Source organism: Lonchura striata, chromosome 12 (assembly GCF_050655825.1).
Source record: "Lonchura striata isolate lonStrDom1 chromosome 12, ASM5065582v1, whole genome shotgun sequence".
NCBI classification, from domain to species: Eukaryota; Metazoa; Chordata; class Aves; order Passeriformes; family Estrildidae; genus Lonchura; species Lonchura striata.
Genome location: NC_140714.1, coordinates 3,337,451 through 3,351,637, shown reverse-complemented (window position 1 = coordinate 3,351,637; position 14,187 = coordinate 3,337,451). Strand labels below are relative to the sequence as shown.

Sequence of the window (14,187 nt, the reverse complement as noted above, 5' to 3'; positions counted from 1 at the left end):
CAACCACCCAGGAGAAATGACCCCAGCTGGACCAAGGAATGAAGAGGGGGAAGGTCCCTGGAAGGTGGGGAGGGACCTGCTGGGGGTCCCCATATCCTGCTAGGCTGCCAGGCAGAGGAGCTGAATAAAGCCTCATTTTACATGTAAATGTATGTAAATTTTGGTGAGTCTAAGGGAAATTTAGGCTTCAGAAACGAATGATTTTGGTGCCTTTTGTTTTTTTTCTTTTATCTATTAATTGTATTTTAAATATACATTTAAAATGCAGCAGTTTGTGCCCAATAGAGCAAGTCCTGAAGCCTTTCTCCAACTGAATTCCACTTAGGAGCCTTGTTTGCTCTTTTCCTGGCAGAGCTCCCAGTGCCTTGATAGCAGTCTTATCAGAGTAAAGCCCTGCGTATTTGCATGACACTAAAGAGCTAAAATTATCTCTAAATGGAGCAAAAAAAAGGAAAAAAAATAAAGCCAATATATATTGTTCTGAGAAAGACTGCTCTTTGGTGGGCCCAGAGGGGACATATTGTAAATATGATTTAAAAATGTCTCTGCTACTACTGTCTGATCTTATCATCAGATGTTGCTGTGGAATTTGTCTACACAGACCCCAGAAAAGAAAAACAGATTGAGAACATTAACTTGTACTGTGAGAAAATATCTCCAATTTACTTTGTCTGGCACCAAAAAAACCCCTCCAACCCAAGAAGTCTGCATTAGAAATGTGCTCTAAAAATGGAAGCAAACATTAGAATGCTGTCTGTTTGCTTTGATCGCTCTGAACTGAGAATGTAAATGCTGCTTATGCATTCTTTGATGTCGGGGAAGTGACATTTTCCCCCGGTTCTGTCTGACTGCTGTGATGAACTTCAGGTTTTCATCTGTCTTCCTGACACCAAGGGTACAGCACAGCTCCGAGCAGGATCCTGCCTGGAATCTGATTACAACAGCCAGGCAGCAAGCTCTTCTCAGGCTTCTTTATGTTAGAAATCTTGTATTTGGCCAATAAATCATTAGTTCTCTCACAGGCTGACCTAGAGAGAAGCTGGCTTTTTGTCAGTTGAGTTTTTTTAGCTTAAGTCAGCAGCATACTATAAAACCACAATTTAAATTTTTTTTTTTTTTTTTTTTTTTTTTTTTTTGAGGAGATGCTCAATAATGCAGCACTGGGCAGTGAAGATGACGAGGCAAGTCAAGTCTGAAGTTAAATGCAGTTTAAAAACTAGAATATGCAATTAAGCAGACATCACAATTAGTTTTGCAGAGCCAAAAGCTTTTATATTTTGTCATTTTCTAAGCACTGAAACACAAAGTAGTCCTGGAAATAATATTCTGTTATTGAGAATAATATTTGCATTTTAAAGTTGTTTTCAATGAACCTAGGAAAGAGAGGGAAATTCTTAGGTGTGAAGGAATATGTGCAATAATCTGGCAGGATTTCTAACATGTATTCTATGTAATTCATACCCTGGGGTCTGTGTTTAAGCTACCAAAGATAGGATTTAATGGGTAAAAGTCAATGCCATTTCTGGGGGTGGCAGCAGTGTCAAAGGCAGGATGGAGAGAAGCCCAGTGCAGATGTGCTGAGGGTCTGTGGGCAGGCTCAGAGAGCTGAAATCCATCCAAGGCCACTCAAAAATTCCTGTCTTGTAGCCCAGCACCAGCATGAATCTGCCTGCACTTGTCTGCTCTCAAACCTTCAGCTGGGCTGGAGCTGTCCTATGCTGGAAGCAAACTGAGATCCCCCAGAGACCAGTTATAATTAAACACCTAATGAAGATAAATGGAGGGAAAAAAAAAAATAGACCATTTTTCTTCTTTTTGCACTGTAGGGTGCTTGGTGCATGGCCATCCACAGCCCACGTGTTGTGCAGAAATGTGTAATAAAAAGCATTTTTCCTGTTCAAAGAGTGCTGACCAGGCAAATATTCTGCTTTGGATGGAAACTAGAAAAATAAGTCTTGGCCCCAGGACTTGGATGTATTTGCCACTTCAGGATGCTGATTGAGTGAGATGAACTAGGCTGGGTCTATGGATTCTTTAAGCTCCTTTCCAGGCTCAAGCACACACACACAGCTCTGAAGAAACAGAAAGAGGAAACCTGGCCTTGTGTCCTTGTTCTGTACCATCATCCCATCCCATCCTGACACTGCTGAGCCAGGGATGGGCGAAATGAGTCGTGCAATTTCAGAAGGCAAGTGAGTGTTTATTCAAAAGCACTTCTCTCTTTCATAGAGAACATCCTGAACATTAATTCCATTGGTCTTAGAGTAAAAACATTTCACCTGATTGGAACACTGGACTCAGGTCAGTGTGGTAGAATATATCTATAAACAATATGAACAGAAAGCAAGATAATTAATTGTTTACATTCCTCTTGGACTTTTTCTCAGGCTTAGCCTGGCAGAAATCTTCTCTTTTTCTCTCTGACTGAACTGAGGATATCCACACCATCCCATCCCTTGTTCTGTACCAAACATCCCAGCTTAGTGAACATGCCATCCTTCCCAACCTGGAATGCCTCGTGGCTGCATGGATTTACCCAACCCAGCCTGATCAGCCAGAAATGAGCACTGATCTGGGAGCAGAGCTGCAGCTGGGGAGGGTTTTATCTATTTGAGCCAGGTCTTACAGGCTCTCATAGACAAACACCATACCCTTGATAGCCCAGCTACCTCAGGAGGCATAAAGTAGCAGGGTGGTTCCTGTGACAGTGTTGGAAACAAGAAAGTTTTAATAAAAGGCAAAATAAAAAAGCTCTTTACAGAGAAAAACCCAGCCAGGGAAAAAGATTCTTGCTCCTGCTAAAACTCTTCACAAAAGCACTTCTTCACAAAAAACACTTTTTTTGTTCTCTTTATTTCTAGTGAATGCTTAGGTGGGACTTTTTGGCTCCTGTCCAATTTAAATTTGAGGTGAAGTCTCCAAGGTTCTATGAGGTGTCTTTTAACCAAATTGAGGAGAGAAACTTCTGGGTTTTTCTCCTTTTTAAAGAGACAAAGGGTAACTTGTTTACCTCCCCAACAGGGGACACATTCCTGCAGGGGAGATCTGCACACACAGCCAGGGTGGGAATGAACAAACAACAAAACTTAGAATTTATGCTTCAAACTGTGCTACAGGAGAGCTGACAAGGATCTTCTGTGCCCACAGCTGTGGAATTCAGGAGGATGCTTAGCAGGAGTTGGCATGGTTGGAGAAAAAAATAAATGTTAACCTGCAGGAGCTCAGGGAAAGAGTGTAATCAGAAATAGGGCTGAAGGTACAGGACTGTGTGAAGAACAATAAACGAATGAATGATGAGTCCTACAGGCTCTGTGGAGTGATTATATTTTTATAGATAAGTATTTATGGTCAAAGGAGTTGTGCACTTGTGTAAATAGAAGCTTCCACATGATAAGAATGCTTGAAAAGGAGTGAGGTTTGTCTATTTTTATTACCTCAGCTGCTTTTTTGGCTTCTCTAGCTGCTGCTAATGCATTCTGTGGCTTGTCTTCTTTTCTGACTGTATTTAGAGACAAATGGAGCATCATGAGGAAGAAAATGTTACTGGAGTGCTTCCCAAGAGTGCAATTATTTTGAGCAAAAATTGTACAATCAAAATATTTGGAAAAAACCCCTAAAATAGTTCACATTTTAGTAATATGTATACTCTGCTCTCTTGTTGTTTTCATTGTTTTATTTCAGGAAAATGGCAGAAATTGGGGAAGTTGTTACTATTTTCTCCCACAGAACAATCAGGCCAAATGGCAATAAAATTTCATATACAGCAGCAGTCAGTGTAAGGGCATTTAAAATCATCTGTCTTCCCTAAATTCTGATTTGGAGTTATTTGTTTCTATAAAGATTGTTCAAGGAAGAATAGAAATAAACTTGTTTAAGTTTATCCTCAATGCTAGTAGTTTTGAAGTCATAGTGTACACCTACTTGAATGGTCTGATTATTTTGGGAACTTTAAAATTTGGAGATTATATAGAATAAATCCCAATAAACACCATTGGAAATGTCTTTCCTTTTCCCCTTGTGCCTGTTTTGGATCAGGCTGGAGAATCCCAGTGATGGCAATGTGTCATTTTGCCTTTTGTTTTTCTGACTATTTGAATTCCAAAGGGAACATGACAAGGGCAAACTACACTTTTGAACTCTGACCTCTGCTTTAAATTGAATGTGAAGTCTAAATATCTCCCTTTTTGACTGTATCCAAAGAGAGGTTTGTCAGAGACATCTTATAACCTTGTGGCTGCAAGGCTATCCTCTACTAATTAAAAAAAGTTTTCTGAAGAAGTTCTGAGGGGGCAAACGTGGGGGAAGAAAGGCACATTGTTCCCGTGGACAAAGACAGGGGATCAATTTTCATAAATCTGCATTCCCAAGACAACTGTTCAAATCTGGTAAAAGGTCCATTTCTTTGAACTTACATACCAGAAAGCTTTTATTCCCCTGCTCTGCAGCAGACAGGAGTGCAGGTTAACTGTGTCTCATCAATGTCATGCTTTAGATGTTCCAGCGAGAAATTCTTTAGTTCAATGAGGGAAGGTACCACCTACCTCAAGGAGAAAAAAAAAACAGAAAAAAAGAAGAAAAGGAAAGAATGAAAGGGTTACCTGTGGTGCCAGATTGTGTTTTAGAAGATTCAGTTTCTCTAAGTTTTCAAAGCCCAGCTTTTAAGCTTCGTGGTTTAAAATTATAATTAAGGATTTAACGTCACTCAAATAATTGCTTTTTTATTTCTGGAATAGCACGTATCAAAATTCTAACCACGAGCGCCCTGCCTAACCTAAAATCTTTTGCTTTGGAGTTCCTACTGCTATTTATTCACTCTTTTGAGACTAAATGATAGTAAAAAATGAACTTTACTTAACCACAGGTCACTGCTAACACAAAATCCACACCACTTTGCAAGTTCTCAGCAGCATTGCACTGGAATGATGTGCTTGGCCACTCATGCAGAAGAAGCATATTTTTATTTCCAGAGCTTGTGAAGCACAAACATTTGCCTTAGTATTTTCTCCAATAATATTAACATGCATTGAATATTTTTGGTAGAGGAGCTTCTGGATATCCAGAGTGCAAAGAGACCATAGGTACCTACATTTACATTGAAAAGTAGTGCACAGTCAAGAAGTAATTCCAATCTCAAAAAAAAATTAAAATAACAAAGACAGGGAGAAAATATTTATTTGAGTTATTTCCTAGACTGAAATTCCTTCTGTCCTCTTGCCCTATTGCTTCCATTCACTTTCTTGTTTTCAATCCTTTTTTAAAATATTTTTGAATTTTTTTCCCACTACCAGGAGGACCAGGAATAGACTTTCTTAAAAATGATGAGTCCTGGCACCATCACAGCACTTCCACAACTGGGGCTAAAAGACAGGAAATCCAGGAAGATTGGGACCATAACTGGGATCTCTAGATGAAGTTTGTCTGTGCCAGAAGAGAAAATGCCAGGAGCTGCTCTCAGGATCACAGGGTGAGGAGGCAGGCTAGAAGTTAAAACACCAAGAACTTCATTTGAACACCAACAACTTCATTGATAAATTTCCTGCTCTGAGTTACAGACTGCCAAAATGCTGCCATAAAGGGAATGAAGCAAATCTAGGGAATGCAACCTGTAAAAAAAAAACACCTGCTGAGGTGTAGAAATATAATTTTTTCCCTGTTTTCTTTCTTTTCCTCTTTGCTTCCCTGACTATTTACCCCTCATGGTCTTTTCCTCATCTCTTCAGATGAAGGTTCAGCCAGACTTTAATGAAGATTTTACTGCATCACCTTTTGGTCTGTACAGATGTGTTACACCTACCTAAAAGAGTCCTTTTCTTCTCTAGCTACAGGCAGACACACCAAATAATTTGGTTTCTGCTTTTCAGACATTTTTAATATGAAGACAAAGTGATATCCATGAAATGAATGAGGAAAAAACCTCAGAGAAAAAAAACCTGGCAACTTAGTTTGAATGACAGCATCTGTTTGTTGGTGTATATATAAATATATATATATATATGTATGCACTTATGATTTAAAGACAATTTGATAATTTAAGTAGCTGATCAGTATCTTTACTCTTTTAAATAGGAGAAGTTCTTTGAATTGGTGAAATTTGGGTCAATTATAGAATCAACTAATTAAACGCAGTGAATAATTTGTTATAAGGAATAGTTATACTCTGAATGCCCTTTTTCCCCAGAACTAAAGGCACAGGAGTGTGGTGTAACCAAAATTCTACTTCTCACCACTCTGGCCATCTGTGCTTTCACAGACAATTCTCAGGAATTATTCTTGGTCACTTATTCCATGGCTTTTTCATACATATTTTAAACTTTATTTCATCATCCCCTCTCAGTGTCATACAGCCTCTGCTTGTTGGAAAAATCTGCAGAGATTTTGAGGAATAAATTCTGCTGTCTGTGGTGCAGTTTGCAGCCTGCCTTGTGCTCTGGCTCCTCTTGGCTTTGGTGAGAACTGAGCTGCTGCAACTCCTGCACAGGATCCTCAGCAATTACCAAAACCTAAACAGACTGTCACTTCAAAAGGATCAGCATTTCCTTGGGAAGAATTTAAGTTAAAAAAAAAAAAAATACATCAGGAAGGCCCAGGATGACAGAAAAGATGTGGAGTATTCCACAGGAAAGGAGAAACTCCAAAGCAGAGGATTTATGTGGTCTAACTCCACTGTTTGTGTGTGGAATTATTATAAATGTTTTTCATCAATGGGAAGAGTTGAAATATGGAATTAACTCCTGATGAATTGGAGATGGGCATGCACTCCCAACTGGAGAATGTAACCTAAGATACAGTGGCCCTTTAATCTTCAGGTTCACAAAATAAGTGACGTATTCCAAGACTTTCCATGCTGGGTCATCTGGAAGGCAGTGACCATTATGGTTTTCATTAGGAAAGAATGAGGGAGATAAAGACTGAGGGAGATAAAAGAGATTCACAGGCCTTGTAGGCTTTAAACAAACACAGAACTGATTTGTTAAGGGAATATCTTTTTTGCTTTCTGGACAAAGCAATAAAACTGCAGTTAGGGGAGAGGAAATGCTGGGCCCTGGAAGTGTGGGATGTGTGCAGTGGGAAGGTTTTCACTCTTGAGAGGTGAAAGATTAGGGTGGGATGTGTGCAGTGGGAAGGTTTTCATCACTGAGAGGTGGAAGATGAGGGTGTACATGGCTGCCAGTAATTTTAATGTGCTGTTGGGTTTTGTGATGTGTTGTGCCATATATAATGGGCACTGATGGGTTACTAACAGAGCAGGAGCTGGCTGGCAGCTCTGGGCTGGATTTATGGTGTGGCTCTCATGGAGAAGGAGCTGGATAAGCTGCAGTAAATAACACATCAATTAGATTGCAAAGCAAGGAAGGTCATTCCTGCATTGTGGCCCAAGGAGTTTGGCTGAATGCATGGGCAGGGCTCACACAGCTGGGTGGGAGCTGCAGGAGGCTGCTCCAGGAGTGTGGGATACCCAGTGGGACACGTACAGGAGCTGTAAGTGCCCCAGCAATTGTTCATTTGTTCTCACTCTGTGCTGAGGATGGGCAGAGCAGGCACAGGTGTCTTCTTGACCCCCACACAAGATCTGCTGGGAAGAAACCCCACAAATTGGTGTTGGTTCTTGCAGTGGCAGATGGGAGTGGCTGTCGTTTCTCAAGCTGAGCAACCAAATCAGAAGCCCATGGTCAAGGCAGAGAGAGCTCTGATCCCTGAGTGCTCAACAGCACTGTTGGTAGGAAGCCCAAAAATAACTATAATTTAAAGAGATTTCCCAGAGAAGGGTTAATGTCTGGGTAAAGGAAGAGAGAAACCGTGAGGTGATGTAGAAGTGACTATTTAAATATTGATATTTAATTAAATCTTGATATTAGTGCCACTCCCAGTTTGGTGCTGTGTGTGAGTTCAAAACTGATGGTCTGCTCAGTGCAGGGGACTGCCAGCAGTGGAGTTCTCCTTGTTCCATCAGAGTGAACCACAGCTAAGTCTGCTGTAAGCAACCCATGTGAAAGGATTCTTTCAAACTCCATGATCTTAATCTGTTTATTTATAATTTACATTTATGGAATTGATTTCTGCAAAATATTTGTAACAGAAGATTGAGGTGGTCAAACTCTCCTTAAAAAAACTGACTTGATTGGCTTGCCACAGTTATTAGTATTTGCAGAGTGAAAGAGTTATGAAAATCCCAGTATTTCCAAGTGAGGTTTCCTTAGCTTGAAGATACACTCTCTGTGTTTACAGAAAACTGAAGTTTTAGAAAGTGATTTCATAATTCCCAAGGAGAACAACAACATCACGCTTCTGTCCAAGGGGAAATGGATCAAAAGTGGTTTGTTTAGAGAGCAGTCACATTTCTTCACATCACTTCCAGTTGTTGGAGGGCTGCTGCTGCCACATCATCACTCCTAGAAGTGCATCAGCCTTGGAATGCTATTAAACATTTTGCTGTGGCCTGCAAAAATATGTTCTGCTTTCTGCTCAGTGCCTAGGGGAGGGGGCATTTTTCTGAACCCATTAACAGTGTGCCCAAAATGATGTGAGGAGGTTTTTGAGCTGGAATGTTTATGCAGAGGTGAAACACCAGGCTGAGGTTTCAGGAGCCTGAGACAGGCGTGAGCTCCATCCCACCTCAGCCAGATGCAAATGCTTTCCTTGCAGAGTGTCAGGGAAATGCAGAAGAGAACGCTGGAGCTGTGTCCTGTCGGAACTCAAAATGTCCCTCAGACATTTTTGGATGTTCCGGGCCCAGGTCAGAAGCATTTGAGACACTGGCAGGCAGCTGCAAACAGCTGTGATTTTGGGTTTGAGCCATGGAATGATTTACCAACCTTGCAGGAAGAAAAAGAAGTCACAAAAGTTTAGATATTAGAGTAGAAGTAGTCACAAAGTAGAGGGAAGAATTTCTGAGTGCTGTACAGGGGGTTTTGGTTTTGTACATGGGGGTCAGAGGTTTTAAGATGGATTTGGGATTTGGGCCTGCCCTGTCCTCCCTCTTTCTCCTTCCTTACCTCCATGTTCTTGGTGATGTTGGCACTCCCAGATTGGTTTAGAGTAGAAAATCACCATTTAATATAGGTAATAGGCATTGGGGAAAAACTGTAACCATGTAACACGTAATGTACCATATAAAAGATAGAAAAGCACCATTTAATATAGGTAATAGGCATTGGGGAAAAACTGTAAACCTGTAACACGTAATGTACCATATAAAAGATAGAAAAGCACCATTTAATATAGGTAATAGGCATTGGGAAAAACTGTACCCATGTAACACGTAATGTCCCATATAAAAGACAGCAGCAGCCCTGGGTGGGAGAGAAGAAGCAGTCAGGGTCAGAGAGGATGTCAGGGTGTGTGTGTGCCTCTGCCTGAGCTCTGAGCAAACCACAGCAGCCCCAGGAGAAAATCTTTTAGATAACTTGCAATAAACTGCCTTGAGACCAACAACAGAGACTGCTGAGCCTTTCTTTGGAAGCTCGGGTTGGAGGAGAGACTTTTCCACCACACGGAGCCACCCCAACCTCGGCTGAGCTCCGGCTGTGTCCCTCCTGCTGCCCTGCCCCACTGCAGCACAGCAATGCAGCTTCCAGGGCCTTGCAGGGGCTGCAGCAGCCCAACCACAGCCTCTGCCTGCCCCTGGCTTTTCCCTTCCCTCAGTTTGTGCCAGCCTGGAGTCCCAGCTGATGCCTCAGGATTTGATATTTTCCATCTGTTTGTAACCCTGCAGTTCTTCAGTGTGTAACTCCAAACTCCACACACAGTGTGAGCTGCTGCTTCCCCATTTGGGGCAGACACAACAATTCCTCTCCAGGCCTGGCAGTCAAGGACCCCTCACTGCCTCAGGCCAGAGAGATGGGAACAAAAGTGAGTTTGGGGAGCAAACCTGGGGTCAGTGACTTCATTACCTGCAGCTGGAATTGGCAGATTCACCCCCAATATGCAAATGGACTGAACTTATAAAAATGTTAAAATCTGTGACCCACTGTCCATTTTTGGGTGTAGCCCCTGGGGGGCTTTATCTGCCCTAAATGTACCTGAAACCCTTCAATAAATAGAACAGCTTTTATTCCCTTCATTCTGCCTGGCCTCTGTTTTAGGTAGCCCAAAGGCATCACACTGGGATGTGGGGCTCTCCTTCCATCAGCTCTGCTGGGCCAGGCTGCCCTGGGCACTTTGTTCTAAAATCCAGGCTGGGGGTGGAAATGCCTGGGGCTTCTCCTGTCCAGCCTTCACAGCAGCAGCACTGCTGCTTTCTGCTTGTTTTTCCCCAAAACCACTTTCCAAGTCTGTTGGATGCACCCAAACAGCCACAGCAATACTGATTTTTATTCACCCCGAAAGGCTGTGAGGAGATTTAATGACAGATACAAGCAGCGTTCAGATAACGTGAACCAGGATAACCCTGGCCTGAGTTTTGCTATAAGGAACACATTTTAAAAAACGAATTAATGAGGATTTCTACTTTTATCATCAGTGGAAAAAAAAATCTTTTTAAAGTTGGAAAACAGTATGTTTTGTTTGCTGCTTGTTTCACAAAACTTTAGGCTATTTTGAGAGGCCAATAAAGATTCACTGACGTCAAAATGGAATATTAAAGGCAGATGTTCCTGGTTAGCTTAGTTATCCCTAACCACTTTTCCCATTTTTTTTTTGAGAGATAAGTTTAGACTAAACCAAGCACATTTCTGAAGTGTGCTTTTAACTGGTTAGTTGGTTATTCAGTGATTTTCAAAATAAGGCTATCAATTTTATTTTCTCTACCTAGTTTCCTTATTAATTAGTGGGTGACATTTTGATAAGCCAACAATATAACTGAGCTTTATCCAGGAAAATAAAAAAAGTCTCAGCAGTATTATTAGAGACAGATGAAATGTGCCACTGGCTTGAAAAATTAAACATCTGGAGAAGATGGATGTTTAGGTGAATGGTATAAAAGAGCTTTAAAATTTAGATAAAGCAACAAGATTAATATTTATGAAGAATGTTGCCTCAGTGAATTATTTTCAGTTCATTCCCTGCCATAACCTCAAATATATTGTACCCAGAGTACTTTCTCAGAGGAGGCAAACTCAGGGTTGGAAGTTGTTTCAGAGGAGGGTGAGGAAAGCTGAGCAGCAGCACCCACCCCGTGCTGATCAGAGAAGAAATATTGCTCCATTAGCTCTCGTGGTAAATGTGCTCTGGATCAGGACAGCAATAAATATAAATACAGAGATGGTTGCTGGAACCAGTCTGGCCCATTTGCAGGAACAAAAACACTCAAGGCTGCTTCCAGTTTTGCCACCACATTTTAGGCAGCTGGTACGTTCCTGCCTACATTCCTTTTCCAGCAGAAAATGGATTTTGCCTCTGACAGGGGTCACAGGGATTAAGGCAGCAGACGGAGGGATGACAGGCTGCAGGCTTTGCTTGAGGAGGTGAGGATCAGGTTTTTCACACTCCAGTCTGTGTCCTGCCTGTGCTGTCCTGCTCCACAGCTTTCCCTGTGCTGGGGCTGCCTGGGGGGCTCCTGGGCACTGGGAAGGGCTGCTGCCATCCAGGGATGGCGTGGGGAGCGTGGAAAGGAGGGGCAAACAGGACAGGGACTCCCCTGTGCTCACAGCCCAGCCTTCCTGAAACACCTCAGTGCCCTCCCGGCCTTCTTCCCAGCCTTTCCTCCATTCCTTATTTCATCCCCAGTGTCCCCACCTGCTTCACATCTCATTGGCCTCTCCCAGCTTCTCATGCCCCGCTCACCTTCACCAGGAAAACCACAGTGCCAGCCAGACTGGCCCCTCAAGCCCTCTCTTGTCACTCTTTGATTAAGGATGATGGATGGATGGATGGATGGATGGATGGATGGATGGATGGATGGATGGATGGATGATAGATGGATGATGGATGGATGGATGGGTGGGATGGATGGATGGATGGATGGATGGATGGATGGATGGATGGATGAATAAAGCAACATGAACTCTCAGGTCCTCAGAAGGTAAATGTAAATGTATTAGATAGCAGGAATTATTTTATAGACAGATATGATAGAGCTGGACCTGACTGGTCTTTAATCAACACCCTTTACACCACTGGTTAATTAGAACAACACCCTTCTTGTAAACATCGTACAAGAAAACAACACATTCAAAACACCAGCTGGAAAGATTAAGAATTGTTTTAATTACCTCTGGGAAGAGAAGCTCTGGTGTCTTGGAGCAGCCCAGGATCCTCGTGCTCCTCTTGCCAGGGTGCTACAGCAGCACCCCGCATTTAGCTGAGCCTGTGCCTTGGTCATGAGGCTTTTGACCTTTTTTCCTGCCTGACTTAATGCTATTTTTAAAACTGAGCCAAGATTTCTTTTCCCCCTTGACAGCTGGATTTGGCTCAGTGTTTCTGTATGATTCCATAACATCTTTTTACAGTATTATCATATTACTTATTTTCATTTTTAGCCCAGGGCTTCATTTGAGGGCGCTGAAGGAGTTATTGTAATAACTAACATTCCACCAGATGTGTAGAACAACAGCCAATGGCTTCAGACAAATCTTTTTATGGTTTTTCTATAATAATAAAACAATAAACTTTGAGTTTATGTGAAGACACATTAATGTAACTTTCCACATGTAATTCAGCTTATAGGAATCTTAAACCTTCCAGAAAATAATGCATAAGTATATTAACATGAGCCTTACTGGACATTTAAGGGAATATATTTATTAAAATGTACTTTGGTCATGGGGATGTGCTTTAAACATGCAATTGAAACCATTTCAGCTTGTGCTGCTGGGCTGTGACTTATTCCAGCTGAAATCCAGAGGTGACTGCTGGAAGGATTCAGAATCATTTCACCTGAACTGAAGTGCCAGAGCTGGGTCTGTTATTTAGACAGCTTCTTATTAACAATTAGTTGATTATGTGGAATATAAGCAGGTGTGTCTAGATGTGACCTCCACAGTCCAGGTGATGGGATGTGTTCACAGCACTTACTCAGTGCTTTGCTACGAGCTCATTGCAGGGGGCTTTGCTTCCCCATGAACAAACTGGGGGTGGACTGTGGCTCTCAATCACGAGTTTTGTCCAGTTTTCAAGGGTGCATTTGCAGTTCTGGGAGTAGGCAGCATACCCTCTTCCCTCTCCCATCCCTTGGAGCATTTTGCTCCTTAAATACCAGGACATTTCCCCTCAAAACCTGCTCCTTTACAGCCCTGCACATCCTCTGCTCCTCAATTCCACTGCTCACACCCCTCAGTGTTCTCACACTTAGATCACTTTTCCTTCTCCAAATCCTCTGGAGAAACTCTCTCTCCTCAAGCAGTACCTTCCTTCCCAGGGTTACTCCAATTCTGTTGCTCTTTATTGTCATTTTAGGAGTGCCAAAATCTGGAAACAGTCTACTGCTAACTGGAGCAACAAAGAAGCTTTGATTGCAGTAAAGCTTGAGCAAAATATATAGCATGAAATTATGAGATGATCCAAATAAGTGGGAGTGTTGCCATTGGCTCCAACAGAGCAAAGATTTCATGCTTGTTTAAATTCAAAAGCTGAAAAGCTAAAGGAAGTGAAAATGTCATAAAAGATGCTGGGAGACAAAAAGCCCCAAACCACTTAAAAAGGGCTGATTTTCTTTGAAGCTCATTTCTTGATAGCTAAACTGAGCCTGGATGAACATCAGGGTCTCCAAATAAGTAGAAACTGGGTTTGGTGGGGGAAGAATCTTCCAACAAACATAAAAGAGCTTGGACAGCAGAACATGGACATTTCTGCTCCTTCCTTTGTTGATAATTTATGATTTCAGTTGATTCCCCCTCCTCATTTTCTTACCTTGAGCTCTTTTAAAAGAAACAAATGTGGAGGGTTGGTGCCTGTGAAACAATAATGTCAGTGCACAGTTGCTGCACTGAAATCCAATACATTCCTTCACATTTCGGGCGATTTCCTTGAGAGCTTTTGCTTTCTAATCTGTCATGTCAAATTCTTTGGCACTCACACATAAATAATCACTCCCAGGCAGTTGTTAAAAGTGGCACTGCACGAAGTTCTCCCTTATCCAATACTTCCACAGAGCCCACTATTCAGCTGTGAATTATTAGGGAAGAAGAAGGGGTGTGATTAGCTCTGAAAGCCATTTCAGTTCAATTGCTGCTGGTATTTCATAGAAGTCTTGCTCACCCTCCAAAATCCAAAACCCTTCAGCAGCCTGGCAGCTTTGCAGCTTGCCCCTGT

The 14,187-nt window shown here is 42.0% G+C and overlaps 1 long non-coding RNA gene across 1 annotated transcript in view; it reads right to left on the bottom strand.

Moving 5' to 3' along the window:
- The window catches only part of LOC146766223 (uncharacterized), a 29,174-nt gene extending 15,203 nt beyond the window's left edge, over positions 1 to 13,971 (bottom strand). Inside the window, exons 1-2 of the long non-coding RNA XR_014958102.1 lie at positions 12,150 to 13,971; positions 4,417 to 4,537 (exon numbers count right to left, since the gene is read on the bottom strand). This is a non-coding gene — a long non-coding RNA (uncharacterized LOC146766223). The remainder of the gene's footprint in view (positions 1 to 4,416; positions 4,538 to 12,149) is intronic.
- Positions 13,972 to 14,187: the final 216 nt, after the last annotated feature.